Source organism: Macaca nemestrina, chromosome 13 (assembly GCF_043159975.1).
Source record: "Macaca nemestrina isolate mMacNem1 chromosome 13, mMacNem.hap1, whole genome shotgun sequence".
Taxonomy (NCBI): Eukaryota; Metazoa; Chordata; class Mammalia; order Primates; family Cercopithecidae; genus Macaca; species Macaca nemestrina.
The window spans coordinates 71,539,447-71,557,548 of NC_092137.1; the positions used below are offsets into that span (position 1 = coordinate 71,539,447).

General features: G+C 41.8%; 1 long non-coding RNA gene across 1 annotated transcript; it reads right to left on the reverse strand.

Annotated features, from left to right (window-relative positions):
- Nucleotides 1-1,990: 1,990 nt before the first annotated feature.
- On the reverse strand, nucleotides 1,991-18,099 carry LOC105465243 (uncharacterized). Its single transcript, XR_977437.2, has 3 exons — nucleotides 17,998-18,099; nucleotides 17,791-17,900; nucleotides 1,991-2,361 (listed from the first exon to the last, which is right to left on the reverse strand). It is a non-coding gene; the product is annotated as an uncharacterized lncRNA (long non-coding RNA).
- Between the last annotated feature and the right edge of the window lie 3 nt (nucleotides 18,100-18,102).

An 18,102-nucleotide genomic window follows, 5' to 3' on the forward strand; every position in this document is an offset into this window, starting at 1 on the left:
ATGGCATGGCAGTTGGAGAAGACACAGAATGAGAAGGGCCTAGACCCAAATAATGGGGAATTAAGATGTTTAAGGGACTGGCCAAAGAAGAAGACCCCCATAAAGGATTTTCTGAAATTATTGAATAGGTAGTAAAAGAAACAGAAGCATCTGGTGTCAGAATACCTACGACAGGACAGAATATTAATAAAAAGAGAAAGTGGTCAGTAATAACCCATATCTCAAAGAGCAAGGATGACAAGGACTGATAAGTGGCCATTGAATCTGGTAATTATAAAGTCACTGGTGCCTTTGCAAGAGCAGTTTCTCTGGAGTGGTGGGAATAATGAACAACAGGCAATGGACAAGGACTTAGTGCAGAGTGAAGAGAAATATGAGTTCCCTAAACAGGCAGGGAAAGAGAAAGGGGCATTGAAATCGAAAATGGCAGGGAGAGGAGGGAAAAGGGGTGGGCGAGTGGGATGACTCAAGCCTTTGTCAATTATACTGCAGGCCTTTGTTTGTGAGAGAGGCAGGGTGGTGCAGTGGTTAAGAGGACAGGCTTTGGAGCCAGGCTGCCCGTATTTGTGTTGAGTTTCACCACTATTTACCAGCTGTATAAACTTGGGCAAGTTACTTAATGTCTTTGTCCTCAGTTTCCTCATCTGTAAAGGATAATTGTAACCACTTCTTAGATTTATGTGAGTGCTTAGAAGCAACCAATAAATATTAGCTCTCATTATTATTATTATCATCATCATCATCATCATCGTCATGATCATTACTACACATGTAAACTCTGGCTTCTTCTCTCAATAATATCTACTGCTCTTGTTGTGGGGCAGTGATTTTCAAAGTATGATCCAGGTCCCTGAAGCTCTCTCAGAGGGTCTGGGAGATCAAAACTATTTTCATAATACAAAGACACAATTTGCCATTTTCACTCACATCCTCTCACAAGTGTACACTGCAGTTTTCCAGAGGCTACATGATATTGCAGATTGATGTAGAAACAAATATGAAAATCCAGATGTCTTTTATTAAGCCAGACACAAAAGTAATTTTAAAAAATGTCAAAGAATGTCACTCTTCTCATTTATTTTGGTTGTGGTTTAGAAACTATATTTTCCATAAAAATGTTTTATTTATGTTAACATGTAATGGGTTTATTTTTGTTAGATGAATGCAAACTAAATATTTAAAAAATTTATCCATTAACATTTCCAAAATGGTAAACATTCAAAAGATATCCACAAAACAAAAGCTCTTGGAAGCTATCAATAATTTCTAAGAAAATTATTAGAAAGGGAAACTAACACCTAAAAGTTTTGAGAATAATTGCTCTAGGGACTGAATCAGAATCAGAACAAGAAGTGTTCACTAGTTTGTACTTCTTTCTCTGGTCACACAAGACCACTTGCTTTTCCCTAAGGAAATAATTTATGTTTACAGCTCTGAATCTTTGGTGTGCACTTCCCTCAGTTCACCTTTCTTTGACTGTCAAAACTCCGCATATCCTATAAGACACTTATCTTCTCAGTTTCATTGGCTTACAGTGATGAGGGTCCTCAGCTTACCTTTTCAGAAGCTGCCCCAAATCCAGCGTCCTTATGTTCCTTCCCGTGGTCTCCTGTTTACCAACCACAAACATAGCGGTAGCTAGCCTCCAAACTGAACAGAAGTGGGAGAAGAGCCCTCTTCCAAATTCTTTGTCAAACTTTATCACCTGGGCTCCCAAGTAACACTTCTTGTTCACTGAGTCTCATAAAACTGCTACTTTGGTTTTTGCTCACAAGCCCTTTTCTATCACAGTCAGTTTCGTCCTGAGTGAGAAATGCAATATTACCCTTCTCCCTATAACTTCATCTTTCTTGTAGTATTTAGGGGGTCAAGCACTAAAAATATTTTCTTCATAATAGTAGCACTTCTACCAGGTTCTGAACCTTATTTTAAGCTCAGCTGGGATTTCCTGTTGTCATCACCATCATCATCATCATTATTCTAATTCTTATATACATTCTGACCCCCACAATAATTCTGTAAGGAATATATAATCCCATTATGTTAGTTATCTATTGCTGTGTAACAGATTACCCCCAAAACATAGTGGCTTTAAACATTTATTATCTCAGAGTTTCTGTGGGTTGGGAATCTGGGCTGACTTAGCTGGTTCAGCTGCTTCAGGGACTCACAGGCTATAATTGAGGTGCCGACCGGGGCTGTGGTCATCTCAAGCCTCGACTGAGAAAGATTTGCTTCCCAGCCCATTCACATGGTTGTTGGTAGGATTCAGTTGCCCAATGGCTGTTGGCTAGACACCTCTCTCAGTCCTTCCCACATGAGGCTCTCTAAATGACAGCTTGATTCATCAAAGTATATAAGCTAAAAAGGCAATAGAGAAAAACCCAGTAAGAAGGTAGTCAGTCTTTTGTATCCCTATCACGGAAGTGGCATTCCATCACTTTTGCAGAATTCTATTTTTTAGAAGCAAGTCACTAGGTTCAGCTCACATTGAAGGCAACAGGATTACACAACGGCATGAATACCAGCATCATTTAGGGTCATCTTAAAAGGTAACTGCCACACGCATTTTCCTTGATGGTGAAACTGAAACTCAATGAAGTTGAGTAATTTGATGAAGATCACTCAGTTAATAAACGGCAGGGTTGGATTTGATCTTAAGTCTTTCTGACCCCAAAGCATACCTTTAGGATTTCATACATTTTTACATTGTGTTTATCACTGTGGCAAACAATTTCCCCCATTTAACTGCAGCCTAATAAGGGAAGGAGGAGCTTGTGCTCCCTATGGTGACAAAAATGTTGGTAAATAAACTGATGGATGAATACATGAATCAATTAAAATATTAATAGTCCATGTATTGGAATTGTACACACAGAAATTACGAAACCAGGGTTCTAACTAAAAAGCCAGGACAGTAAAATAGAGCATGGATCAAACTAAGAGAAGGGTGAAAATGGGCAACCCAGATAAACTATTGACCCCATGCAGTTCTTCAAATTTCTTTTTCCTTCTGTGTGAAATATGGGCTTTCTATTTTGGTTGGCAGAGATGAATCCTGTACGTTGCCAGAATCCAAACAGTAGAATGACCAAGAATACTCAAAAGGCATTCTGAATAAAGCTATATCCATGCCCCATCCAAAATGTATTAATCGATTTATTTTAGAGATAGGATATAATTTTTTCTCCCAGGCTGGAGTGCAGTGGCACAATCCTAGTTCACTGCAGCCTTAAACTTTTGGGCTCATGCTATCCTCCCATAGCTAGGACCACAGGGGCATGCCACCATGCCCAGCTAATTTTTTATTTTTATTTTTGTAGAGCTGGGGTCTCGAACTCCTGACCTCAAGTGATCCTTCCTTGAGGATCCTTCCTTGAGGATCCTCCCTCGAGGATCCCAAAGCACTGACATCCAAAGCACTAGGATTACAGGAGTGAGCCACTACACCGGACCAACAAAATGTATTTAAACTACATATTTATGTGTGTTTAACACAGAAAGTCCTAACCTATGTCACTATGATGCTAGAAAGGAAAGAAAACGGTAGCAGCCAAAATATTTATGCTAGAAGAGATGGAAGGAGCAGAAAGTTTCATGCAAATTTGGTTGTTTGGATTATTCCTTTACCTCATAATAATTGGGTTATTTATTAATAAAATATTACCTGTAAAGGTTACATTTTCAATAAATCAGATTTTATTGGTGGATATTTTTGACATACATTTTGTCCGAATAGTTCCGTAGTTCCTGCTTTTTATGGGACCTCTAAGACGCTGTCAGGAATATGATGTTTTGCTATGGAAAGGGACTGACTTCTATCACCAGTTTACCAGTCAGTGACAGCTTGCTGAGAAATAGTTGCTGGACCTCTAATTTTCTTTCTTCTGTTATACCCTTAGATGTTAGTTTCTGGTGAGGACAATGACTCTGAAGAACTGATCAGAAGCAGTAACAGTGTAGCCCCGTATATGAAGGGGAGGAAACTAGCAGTAAAGAATTCCTGGCCGGGTGCGGTGGCTCATGCCTGTAATCCCAGCACTTTGGGAGGCTGAGGCAGGCAGATCGCCTGAGGTTGGGAGTTCGAGACCAGCCTGACCAACATGGAGAAACCCCATCTCTATGAAAAATACAAAATTAGCCGGGTGTGGTGGCAGGCACCTGTAATCCCAGCTACTCAGGAGGCTGAGGTAGGAGAATCGCTTGAACCTGAAAGGCCGAGGTTGCAGTGAGCTGAGATTGAGCCATTGTACTCCAGCCTGGGCAACTAGAGCAAAACTCCATCTCAAAAACAAAACAAAACAAAAAAAAGATTTCCTGTGATTGTGATAGTCTCACTTTATTAGCCCATTTACACAGAAATCATTTTAAAAAATCCTTTCTGAGGCCAGGCGCAGTGGCTCAGGCCTGTAATCCCAGCACTTTGAGAGGCCGAGGCTGGTGGATCACCTGAGGTTAGGAGTTTGAGACCAGCCTGGCCAACATGGTGAAACCCTGTCTCCACTAAAACTACAAAAATTAGCCAGGTGTGGTGACAGGCACCTATAATCCCAGCGACTCTGGAGGCTGAGGCAAGAGAATTGCTTGAACCCAGGAGGCAGAGGTTGAAGTGAGCCGAGATCGTGCCATCGCACTCCAGCCTGGGTGACAAGAGCAAGACTGCATCTCAAAAAAAAAAAAAAAAAAAAAAAAAAATCCTCTCTGAAAAGTGGGAATGGGATGAACACACTCCTGAAAACATAAAATTTTAACCTAGCTATTGAATAGATCAGTACAACATAAGAAGCCACCCTAGAGAACAGTCATGTAATAGTGGTCCTAGCTTTTGTGGTTTTCCTAAAACATCCCCAGGTATAAGCATCACAGCTAGGTGGGCGATCTCTCCATAGCCTGGCTACCTAGAGACATAAATTTAGTGGCTGGGCCCTAAGCTGTAACTATCTGATTCTTCCATTCTACTTTCTAGTTCTGTTAATTCAGTAAGGAGTTTTACAGAAAATCACCAGTGAAGAACTTAGTCTCTAGAAAATCCTAAACTTATTAAAACATTTAGACACTTCTGCGAGATCCTATAAGCTTGCTGATATTACAGAGTTGAGGAGTCACCACTTGGAAGTTTAGTCTATATAGGGGGAGGGTTGAAGGTGACTATCTCTGTAGGCTTAAGCATTACAAAAGTGGTAGCTTCATGACAATGGGGCAGTGCATTTAAATTTTTTTTCAATTGTCGAACAGGAATTTTATTTTCTCTGAAGATTTTGCCAAAGTGCCCGGGATGTTACTGTTTATAAGATTAGATAGGTCATTTGCTGTTGTCAAATAACATTTGCAATTACTGAGCAAGACTCCTTTAGCCATAAATCTATGCTAACCTGTCCAGGACATTCATTCCACAACTCTTTGCTGACAGTACACAAGTTATCATATAGCTGCATGGGAGTGTGAGGTACAGTTCTATTTTCAGCTCACCCTTTGGCTTGCTCTATAACCTTGGGAAAATCACTTCTAGGCCCTGTGCCACAGACCTGCCATTTGTAAATTAGGGCTGTTTAGTAATCCTCCTCTGGCCAGGTCAATGGAAGTCATGAATTCTGGAGCTGGGCAATTAAGAACTTCTAAACACTCCCTGAGATTGCTATTTCAACATTCATTCTTTCGAACTTTATCACATACATAATGTGGTATACATACTTCTTGAACATTTGATCATATTTTTGCTCTAGTAACACTTCAACATAGAATACATTAGAATGATTTTCCTAGCTGGGCACAGTGGCTCGTGCCTGTAATCCCAGCACTTTGGAAGGCCAAGGCGGGTGCATTGCTTGAGCCTAGGAGTTTGAGTCCAGCCTGGCAACATGGCAAAGCCCCATCTCTATAAAAAAAAAAATACAAAAATTAGCTGGGTGTGGTGGCATGCACCTATAGTCCCAGCTACTCAGGAGGCTGAGGTGGGAGGATCAAGTGAGCCTGGGAGGTCAAAGCTACAGTGAGCTGTGCATACACCACTGCACTCCAGCCTGGGCAACAGAGTAAGATCCTGTCTCAAAAAACAAATGATAATAAAAGGATGATTTCTCTAAATCTGGATAGTCTCACCTAAATTCCTTCCAACCTTACTGCTAAGAGAGAGTATAAATTATTATATTTTACATATTCATTTCCATTTCTCCTACCCATCATACGGGTACACTTGAATCATGTCCACTGGATTTCATGGAGGCAGGAGCTTAACCAGGATCCATTCACTCTGTTTTAGTTAGTAGATGGGAATCAATGTTGTTAGAAAAAATGGACATTTTTTAAAAAAAATTCATACATTTAAGCCTCTCATAAACTTAAAACACCTACATTTACATCATGTTATCTTCTTATCCTTATGTAAGGAAAATGTCAGCTAGAGCCTTCTTCCCCTTTGCAATCTAAATAAGATCATCCCAGACATCCAGTTTGGGTGTCCATAGCCCTTCAAAGATTACCATCACTAGTAATTTCTCTTTTTTTTTTTTTTTTTTTTTTGAGACTGTGTTTCTGTCACCCAGGCTGTAGTGCAGTGGTATGATCTCAGCTCACTGCAGCTTTGACCTTACTGGCTCAATAGATCCTCCCACTTCAGCCTCCCTAGTAGCTAGGACTATAGACACATGCCTGACCAACTTTTTTGTAGAGGGCATTTCATCATGTTATCCAGGCTGGTCTCAAACTCCTGGACTCAAGTGATCCACCCGCCTCAGCCTCCCAAAGTGCTGGGATTACAGGCAAGAGCTGCTGCAGCTGGCCAATTTCTGAGGGGCCTATTTCCTTCTGTCCTTTCTACTCCTGAGTCCTTACTTCTACGTACACTGTCTTTTCACTGTTCCAACCACCTTAACATCAGCCTTTCCCTCAGTTGCTACAAAACCCCATTCACATAAAACTTTAGTGAGATTTTAAGATTTGGAAAAATAACTTTAAATGTATATATTAGACACTCTTGTTCTATAAAAAGTCAATTTTTCAACTCTTTCCCCAGAGATTCTCATTATTCCTTAATTCTGTGTACCACCCAGCCTTCTCCCCTTGACTTGTGTCTCCCCTCCCCTGCTTGCTTGGCTCAACCCTTCTCACCACTTTATTTTTCTTTATCTCAGGAGGAAAAATTAATTTCTCTCAGGGTTCAGGCAGGGCAGTTTTTCTTGTGTTGCCAGGGCTTCTGCTCATACCCATATTTTCAGAATGTCATTTTATACCCGAAACAGATTATCAGGGTATTTTCCCAAATAAAGACAGGTTTTTTTTTTCTCCATAAGAATAATTCTGGTACTATGTCTTACTAATTTATCTTCATTATATTCAACAATGTAGACTTATTTATGTATAGTCATCACATTTGCAAACTAATTAGTATTCTACTTTTCTCATTATCTTATACATACCTTCCCGTTTATTATTATAATATAGCCCATGTTTGCTACTTTAACATGTTTCCTCCCAATTATTGGGTATTTGATTAGTTTTGATGATATTCCCAAATGTAGATTATTAGCTGAAAACAGTTTCATAGATTGTGTGCTTTGCTACAGCACTGTTGAAAACAGTTGTTCTAATAAATAATTTTATCAATTTAACTCCATCAATATTCTCTTTTTAAATTTTCAATTAGCACTGCAGCAATGCTAATAATTTCCCCAAAATTAACTTTTCTGAGTTTCTTCATGTGTGAACTATTTACACATATACTTTGTTTTGTTTGTTTTGTTTATGAGACAGAGTTTCGCTCTTGTCGCCCAGGCTGGAGTGCAATCTCGACACACTGCAACCTTTGCCTCCCAGGTTCAACAGATTCTCCTGCTTCAGTCTCCCAAGTAGCTGGGATTACAGGCATGTGCCACCATGCCCAGCTAATTTTTTGTATTTAGTAGAGACAGGATTTCACCATGTTGGCCAGGCTGGTCTCGAACTCCTGACCTCAGGTGATCCACCTGCCTTGGCCTCCCAAAGTGCTGGGATTACAGGCATGAGCCACTGCGCCCACCCTACACATATAATTTGACCTTGTTCAGTAAAATCTGGGTATTGATTTTAACACCTTTATCAAGATGTAATTCAAATATAATTTCTCCACTGAAAGTGTACAATTCCATGAATTTTAATATGTTCACAGAGTTGTGCAAATATCACCACAATTTTACAACATTTTATTATGCCAAAGATTGCTGGGTCATATGGTAACTCTGTTTAACTGTTTCAGTAACTACTAGACTGTTTTTCAAAGTGGTGGTACCATTTTACAATCCCACCAGCAGTATATAAGGGTCCCAATTCCTCCACATTCTTGCTGTGTTAGTTTGCTAGGGCTGCCAAAACAAAATACCACAAACTGGGTGGCTTAAACATCAGAAATGTATTTGCTCACAATTCTGGAAACTTGAAATCCAAGATCAAGGTATGAGAAGGTTTGGTTTCTCCCAAGAGCTCTTTCCTTGGCTTGCAGATGGCTGCCTTCTCATTGTGTCCTTGCATAGCCTTTTCTCTGTGCACATATCCCTGGTGTCTCTTCCTCCTCTCATGAAGATACCAGTCATATTGGATTAGGGTCTTACCTTTATGACCTCATTTAACCTTAAGTACTTGTCTAAAGGGCCAATATTCAAATATAGTCACATTGGGGGTTAGAGCTTCAACACAGGAATCTTAGGGGGATACAATTCAGTCTATACACTTGCCAACACTAGTTACTATCTATCTTTTTGATTATAGCCATTCTAGTGGCTGTGAAGTAGTATCTCATTATGGTCTTGATTTGCATTTACTTGACGGCTAGTAATGTTGTGCATCTTTCAGTGCTTATTGACATTTATAGAACTGGCTATTCAAATCCTTTGCCCTGATTTATTTCCTTCCTTCCTTCCTTCCCTTCCTGCCTGCCTGCCTGCCTGCCTTCCTTCCTTCCCTCCCTCCCTCTCTCTTTCTTTCTCTTTAAGACAGAATTTTGCTCTGTTACCCAGGCTGGAATACAGTGGTGCTAACTCTGGCTCACTGCAAATTCTGCCTCCAGGTTCAAGCAATTCTCCTGCCTCAGACTCTTGTGTAGCTGGGATTATAGGCATGTACCACTACACCTGGCTAATTTTTGTGTATTCAGTAGAGACGGGGTTTCGCCATGTTTCGCTGGTCTTGAACTCCTGGCCTCAAGTGATCCATCCACCTCAGCCTCCCAAAGTGCTGGGATTACAGACATGAGCCACCGTGCCCGGCCCTAATTTATTTCTTTGTTATAACAGATATTAATTCTATAATAGATTACTTGCATTATATAGTATATTGGTGTGTGTATATATACACACATATATACATACACATACACTATATTGTATACTATAACCATATAGATATCAAGCAGACTAGATGCTGCCACAGGATAATTTTTTTACATCTTGGGGATAGTGATAGCCTTTCTAGGAAAGACTAAAAGCAATAACAAAAAACCCTAGAAAGTTAGAAAAAGTAATGTGACTATCAAATCAAAAATAATTCAGCCAGGTATGGTGGCTCATGCCTGTAATTCCAGCACTTTGGAAGTCCAAGGTGGGTCAATTGCTTGAGTCCAGGAGTTTGAGATCAACCTGGGCAACATCGCAAAAACTTGTCTCTACAAAAAATTAGCCTGGCATGGTGGCACATGCCTGTAGTCCCAGCTACGTGGAAGGCTGAGGAGGGATGATCACCTGAGCCCCTGAAGTTGATGTGAGCCCCTGAAGTTGAGGTTTCAACTGCCACTGCACTCCAGCCTGGGTGACAGAGTGAGACCCTGTTGCAATAATAATAATAATAATTCACTGCAAAAATACAGTAAACAAGCCAAAAGACAAGGGGGGTAAAGAATAAGCAATTTATTCACATTGGACTAATTTCATTATTTTATATATATGTGCATGTATACATATCTATGCACTACAATTTTTAAAAAGACCAACAACTGAATAGAAAATTAAAAATTAAATTTGATAATGTACTGTATGGAGGTGTGTTGAAACAGTGGTCCTGACAAATTGTTATGGGGGCCACAACTGACATGAACTGTATGGAGATCAATTTGGTAACATATATGGAATGTTTTAAGTCCCTACTTTACAATATAGTCAACACATACATACATACATTTATAATTTTTCTTAACCTATGGAATGTCTTTGAAAGGATATGCAAGAAACTGGTCAACAGTGGTAGTCTAAGAGGAAAGAAAGCTAGGGGCAGGGGGCAGTGGAGGATGAAAACTTTCTTTTCACTGCACATATTTTTGACAGAATTGAAAATTTTTACCATGTCATGCATATTATCTAGTCTTCTGTACTAAAAAAAAAAAAAAAAGGAAAAGAAAATGAAATGTGGATATAAGACTGAATGATTTGAAAGCTATTGCAAGATGGCTGATTAGAAGCAGCTGCAGTCCACAGCACTCACTGAGGGGAATGTAAAGGCGCGAGTGAATTCAGCACCTTCAACTTTAAATATCCAGGTTCTTGCATTGGGACTAACTAGGCAAATAAGTCGACCCACGGAGAATGAAGAAAAGCAGGGGGGTGGGGGACAACAGCCCATCTGGGAGCGACAGGGAGCCAAGGGAACCCCCATCTCTAGCCAAGGGAAGTAGTAATTGTGCGACCCTGCCTGGGAAAGCACGCTTCTCCTACAGATCTTTGCAACCCCATGGATCAGGAGTTCCCCTGCTGAGCCCATGTCACCTGGCCACCTGGGCCTTGGGACCAAAGCACAGAGCTGTGTGGAATCTTGGCAGAGCAGCCGCTGAGGCACACACAGAGACTAGGGAGTTTTACATACTCCAGCCCCAGGATCCCTGGCAAGGTGGGAAATCCCTCCCTACATCTCCTTAGGAAGGCGGCTGAATGCAGGAAGCCAATCAGCATCATTCTGTGGACCCCACTGCCATCGTACCCCACGAGTTAAGACCCAGTGGCTTGGAATTCCAGCCAGCCAATGGCAACAGGCTGGAATCTGCCTGAGACGGGTCTAGGTTCCAGAGAGGGAGGGGCGGCCGCCGTCTCAGCAGTTCAGTAATAGACTCAGCGGTTCCAGCCTAATGGCTTTGAAGAATACAAATGGTCCGAACGAGGAAGGGTCCCCCACAACGCAGCACAGTGGCCTTGCTAGATTGTGGTCAGACTACTTCTTTAATCAGGACTCTGATCCTGGGCAGGATCTCCCTTCAAGGGCTTCAGACACTCCAGCCAGAGTTCTACAAATAGAGCTCTCATCTCTCTTTGGGATGGAGCTCCCATGGGGAGGGGCAGCTGCCATCTCTGTGGTTTGGTTGACTCAACCATTCCAGCCTGCTGGCCAGAAGAATACAAATGATCTGGATGAGGAACGGTCCCCCCAACGCAGCACACTTACTCTACCAAAAAGCAGCCAGATTGCTTCTTCTTTTTTTTTTGAAATGAAGTCTAGCTCTGTCACCAGGCTAGAGTGCAGTGGCGCAGTCTCAGCTCACTGCAACCTCCACCTCCGGGGTTCAAGCGATTCTCCTGCCTCAGCCTTCCAAGTAGCTGGGATTACAGGCATACGCCACCATGCCAGGCTAATTTTTGTATTTTTAGTAGAGACGGGGTTTCACCATATTGGCCAGGAGGGTCTCCATCTCCTGACCTCGTGATCCGCCCACCTCAGCCTCCCAAACTGCTGGGATTACAGGCGTGAGCCACCATGCCCGGCCCAGACTGCTTCTTTAAGCAGGTCCCTGATCCCGTTCCTCTTGACTGGGTGAGACCTCTCAACAGGGGTCTCTAGCCACCTCCTACAGGTGTGTTGGGGCAGGCAACAGGTCAGTACTCCCCTGGGATGGAGCTTCCAGAGGAAGGACCTGGTTGCCATCTTTGCTGTTTTGTATCCTTCACTGGTGATACTTCCAGGTATGGGAAAAACTGAGGCAACTAGGGTCTGGAGCAGACCCCTAGCAAACCACAGCAGCCCTTCGGTAGAGTGGCCTGGTTATTAAAAGTAAAACAAACAAACAGAAAACAACAATAACAACATCAACAGAAAAGAAAGACTCCACAAAAACCCCATTCAAAGGTCAGCAACCTCAAAGTTCAAAGGCAGATAAGCCCACAAAGATGAGAAATAATCAATGCAAAAACACTGAAAACTCAAAAAGCCAGAGTGCCTCTCCTCCAAATGACCACACCACCTTCCAGCAAGGGCACAGAACTGGACTGAGGCTGAGATAACTGAATTGACAAAAGTAGGCTTCAGAAGGTGGGTAATAACGAACTTTGCTGAGCTAAAGGAGCATGTTGTAACCAATGCAAAGAAACTAAGAATCGTGATAAAACAATACAGAAGCTGATAGCCAGAATAGCCAGTTTAGAGAAGATCATAACTGACCTTATGAAGCTGAAAAGCACAACATGAGAACTTCACAAAGCAACCACAGGTATCAATAGCAGAATAGCATGAAAAGGAATGAACAAAACCTCTGAGAAATATGGGATTATGTAAAGAGACCAAACATACAAATGATTGAGGTACCTGAAAGAGATGGAGAGAATGGAACCAGGTTGGAAAACATACTTCAGGATATCATCCAGGAGAACTTCTCCAACCTGGCAAGACAAGCCAACATTCAAATTCAGGAAGTGCAGAGAGCCCCAGTAAAATACTCCATGAGACCATCAACCCAAGACACATAATCATCAGATTATCCAAGGTTGAAATGAAAGAAAAAATGTTAAGAGCAGCCAGGAGAAAGGCCAGATAATGGCCAGGTGTGGTGGCTCAAGCCTGTAATCCCAGCACTTTGGGAGGCTGAGGCAGGTGGATCACAAGGTCAGGAGATCGAGACCATCCTGGCTAACATGGTGAAACCCTGTCTCTACTAAAAATACAAAAAATTAGCTGGGCGTGGTGGCGGGTGCCTGTAGTCCCAGCTACTTGGGAGGCTGAGGCAGGAGAATGGTGTGAACCCAGGAGGAGGAGCTTGCAGTGAACCGAGATTGCGCCACTGCACTCTAGCCTGGGTGACAAAGCGAGACTCTGTCTCAAAAAAAAAAAAAAGAAAGCCAGATCACTTACAAAGGTGACCAGACTAAGAGAGTAACAGCTGACCTCTCAGCAGAAACCCTACAAGCCAGAAGAGATTGGGGGCCAATATTCAATATTCTTAAAGAAAAGAATTTCCAACCCAGAATTTCATATCCAATCAAACTAAGCCTCATAAGTGAAGCAGAAATAAGATCCTTTTTAGACAAGCAAATGCTGAGGGAATTTGTCACCACCAGGCCTACCTTGCAAGAGCTCCCGAAGGAAGCACTAAATATGGAAAGCAAAAACCATTATGAGCCACTACAAAAACACTGAAATACACAGACCAGTGACACTATGAAGCAACCAGATAAACAAGTCTGCAAAATAACCAGCTAGCATCATGACGGCAGGATCAAATTCACACATAACAATACTAATCTTAAATGTAAATGGATTAAATGCCCCCGATTAAAAGACACAGAATGGCAAGCTGTATAAAGAGCTAAGATCCATTGGTATGCTTTCTTCAAGAGATCCATCTCATGTGCAAAGACATACATAGGCTCAAAATAAAGGGATGGAGGCAAATTTACCAAGCAAATAAAAAATAGAAAAAGGCAGAGGTCACGATCCTAGTTTCTGACTAAACAGACTTTAAACCAATAAATATCAAAAGACAAAGAAGAGCATTACATAATGGTGAAGGGTTCAATGCAACAAGAAGAGCTGACTATCCTAAATATATACACACTCAATACAGGAGTACTCAGATTCATAAAGCAAATTCTTAGAGATGTACAAAGAGACTTAAACTCCATGCAATAGTAATGGGAGACTTTAACACCCCACTGACAATATTAGATAGATCATTGAGAGAGAAAATTAACAAAGATATTCAGGACCCAAACTCAGCTCTGGATCTAAAGGATCTGATAGAGATCTACAAAACTCTCCACCCAAAAACAATAGAATATACATTCTTCTCAGTGCCACATGGCACTTTCTCTAAAATTGATTACACAATTGGAAGTAAAACTCTCCTCAGCAAATGCAAGAGAACTGAAGTTATAACAGTCTGTCACAACTACATGGAAATTGAACACCTGCTCCTGAATGACTCTCAGGTAAATAATAAAATTAGGCAGAAATCAATAAATTTTTTGAAACTAATGAGAACAAAGAGACAATGTACCAGAATCTCTGGCATGCAGCTAAAGGAGTGTTAAGAGGGAAATGTTTAGTGCTAAATGCCCACACCAAAAAGCTAGAAAGATCTCAAGCTAACAACCTAACATCTCAACTAAAAGAACTAGAGAACCAAGAGCAAAGAAACCCCAAAGTTAGGCCGGGCGCGGTGGCTCAAGCCTGTAATCCCAGCACTTTGGGAGGCCGAGATGGGCGGATCACGATGTCAGGAGATCGAGACCATCCTGGCTAACACGGTGAAACCCCGTCTCTACTAAAAAATACAAAAAACTAGCCGGGCGAGGTGGCGGGCACCTGTAGTCCCAGCTACTCAGGAGGCTGAGACAGGAGAATGGCGTGAACCCGGGAGGCGGAGCTTGCAGTGAGCTGAGATCCGGCCACTGCACTCCAGCCTGGGCGACAGAGCGAGACTCCGTCTCAAAAAAAAAAAAAAAAAAAAAAAAAAAAGAAACCCCAAAGTTAGCAGAAGACAAGAAATAACCAAGATCAGAGCTGAAGTGAAGGAGACAGAGACATAAAAAAACCTTCCAAAAAAATCAAATCCAGGAGCTGGGGTTTTGAAAAAATTAATAACACCACTAGCTAGATTAATAAAGAAGAAAAGAGAGAAGAATCAAATAAACACAATCAGAAATGATAAGGGGTATATCACCCCACAGAAATACAAACAACCATCAGAGAATACTATAAACACCTCTATGCACATAAACCAGGAAGTCTAGATGAAATGGATAAATTCCTGGACACATACACCCTCCCAAGACTGAACCAGGAAGAAATTGAATCCCTGAATAGACCAATAACAAGCTGTGAAATTAAGACAGTAATAAATAGCTTACCAACCCAAAAAAGCCTAGGACTGGCAGATTCACAGCTGCATTCTACCAGAGGAACAAAGAAGAGCTGGTACCATTTCTACTGAAACAATTCCAAAAAATTGAAAAGGAGGGACTCTTCCCTAACTCATTGTATGAGGCCAGAATCATCCTGATACCAAAACCTGCAAAGACACAGCAAAAAAGGAAACTTCAGGCCAATACCTTTGATGAACATCAATGCAAAAATCCTCAATAAAATACTGGCAAACTGGGCTGGGCATGGTGGCTCATGCCTGTAATCCCAGCACTTTGGGATGACAAGGCAGGCAGGTCACTTGAGGTCAGGAGTTCCAGACTAGCCTGGTCAACATGGCAAAACCCCATCTCTACTAAAAATGCAAAAAATTAGTCAGGCATGGTGGTGCACGCCTGTCATCCCAGCTACTCAGGAGGATGAGGCAGGAGAATCGCTTGAACCTGGGAGGTAGAGGTTGCAGTGAGCTGAGATTGTGTCACTGCACTCCAGCCTGGGTGACAGAGCAAGACTCTGTCTAAAAAAAAAAAAAAAAAAAACTTGCAAACTGAATTCAGCGGCACTTCAAATAGCTTATCCATGACGATCAAGTAGGCTTCATCCCTGGGATGCAAGGTTGGTCCAACATACAAAAATCAATAAATGTGATTCAACACATAAACAGAACTAAAGACAAAAACCACATGCAGAAGACCTTTGATTACATTCAACATTCCTTCATGTTAAAAAACTCTCAATAAACTAGGTATTGAAGAAACACCTCAAAATAATAAGAGCCGTATATGACAAACCCACGGCCAATACCCTACTGAATGGGCAAAAGCTGGAAGCATTCCCCTTCCAAAGCAGCACAAGACAAGTTGCCCTCTCTCACCACTCCTATTCAACATAGTTTTGGAAGTTTTGGCCAGGGCAATTACACAAGAGAAAGAAATAAGGGGTATTCAAATAGGAAGAGAGGAAATCAAATTATCTTTGTTTGCAGATGATATGATCCTATATCTAGAAAACCCCATTATCTCAGCCCCAAAGTTTCTTAAGCTGATAAGCAACTTCAGCAAAGTCTCAGGATACAAAATCAATGCGCAAAAATTGATAGCATTCCTATACACCAATAACAGGCAAGCTGAGAGCCAAATCATAAATGAACTCCCATTCACAATTGCTACAAAAAGAATAAAATACCTAGGAATACGGCTAACTAGGGAAGTGAAGGACCTCTTCAAGGAGAACTGCAAACTACTGCTCAAAGAAATCAGAGAGGATACAAACAAATGGAGAAACATTCCACGCTCATGGATAGGAAGAATCAATATTGTGAAAAAGGCCATACTGCCCAAAGTAATTTATATATTCAATGCTACTCCCGTTAAACTACCATTGACATTCTTCACAGAATTAGAAAAACTATTTAAAATTCACACGGAACCATAAAAGAGCCCAAATAGCCAAGACAAAAAGAAACAAAACTGGAGGCATCACATTACCTGACTTCAAACTGTACTACAAGGCTACAGTAACCAAAACAGCATGGTACTGGTACAAGAACAGACACACAGACCAATGGGCCACAATAAAGAACTCAGAAATAAGATCACACAACACTGTTGGTGGGAATGTAAATTAGTTCAATCATTGTGGAAGATAGTGTGGCAATTCCTCAAGGATCTAGAACCAGAAATACCATTTGACCCAGCAATCCCATTACTGGGTATGTACCCAAAGGAATATAAGTCATTCTACTATAAAGACACATGCACACGTATGTTTACTGCAGCATTATTTACAATAGCAAAGACATGGAACCAATCCAAATGCCTATCAATGATAGACCGGATAAAGAAAATGTGGTAACATACACATCATAGAATACTATACAACCATAAAAAAGAATGAGATGATATCCTTTGCAGGGACATGGATGAAGCTGGAAGTCATCATCCTCAGCAAACTAACACAGGAACAGAAAACCAAGCACCCTATGTTCTCACTCATAAGTGGGAGTTGAATATTGAGAACACATGGGCACAGGGAGGGGAACAACACATACTGAGTTATGTTGAGGGGTGGGGGGCAAGGGGAGGGAGAGCATTAGGACAAATACCTAATGCATGCAGGACTTAAAACCTAGACGATGGGTTGGTAGGTGCCGCAAACCACCATGGCACATGTATATGGATATAACAAACCTGCACGTTCTGCACATGTACCCCTGAACTTAAAAGTTGAAGAAAAAAAGAAAATGAAAGTGGATTGTTCTCCATTGCAAATCATGGCCACCAGAATTCCAGGGTAACAAATCTCTTAGTTGTCCTCTGGCTGAAATCTCCTCCTCCCCCATACCCTGCCCCATATCACAATAAGCCTTTTTTTTTTTTTTTTCCAGACACTGGGCTGAAGTGGCGAGATCATGGCTCATTGCAGCCTGCCGCCTCAGCCTCCTGCCTCAGCCTCCCAAGTTTTTCTCACTTTTTCCCTTGTTCCTTTTTCTGTGTTCCTTAAATCAGAAAATAGTCTCCTGTCACCTGTCTGGACTCCTCCCCGTGTGCCTGCTTTGCCAGGTTTAGGTGAGGTGGACACAGAAATAGCGGAGTTGTCCTCTGGGGTGTGTCCTAATCCAAAACAGGTTCATCCCGGGACCACAGGCAGGCGCCACTGCTACCTGTTTTTTGACGTTGGAATGTGCCTTATGTGGGCTCCCCTAATTACCTGTTTTCATATCTGCTCATCCACCGGAATGACTGGGGGATCCTCGAAGTGGAAGCTTTTTCTTATTCCCATGTGTCCCCAAGCACTGTGGCTGGCCCTAAATAGGTGTTCTGTAAACAACAGGCGAAGAAATTACTAGTTTTAAAAACGACAGAAAGACCCCCGCAAAAGCAGCAGCGCGTGCGGAACACCTTAGGCCTCACAGACCTTCTGTTTGAGGAATTGCTCCCCCAATCCCAGACCGCTCCTGGTGGGGCGGGCGGGAGCGTAGGACCGCGGAGCCTGCGGCGTTGCTCCGCCGCAGGGCAGGAG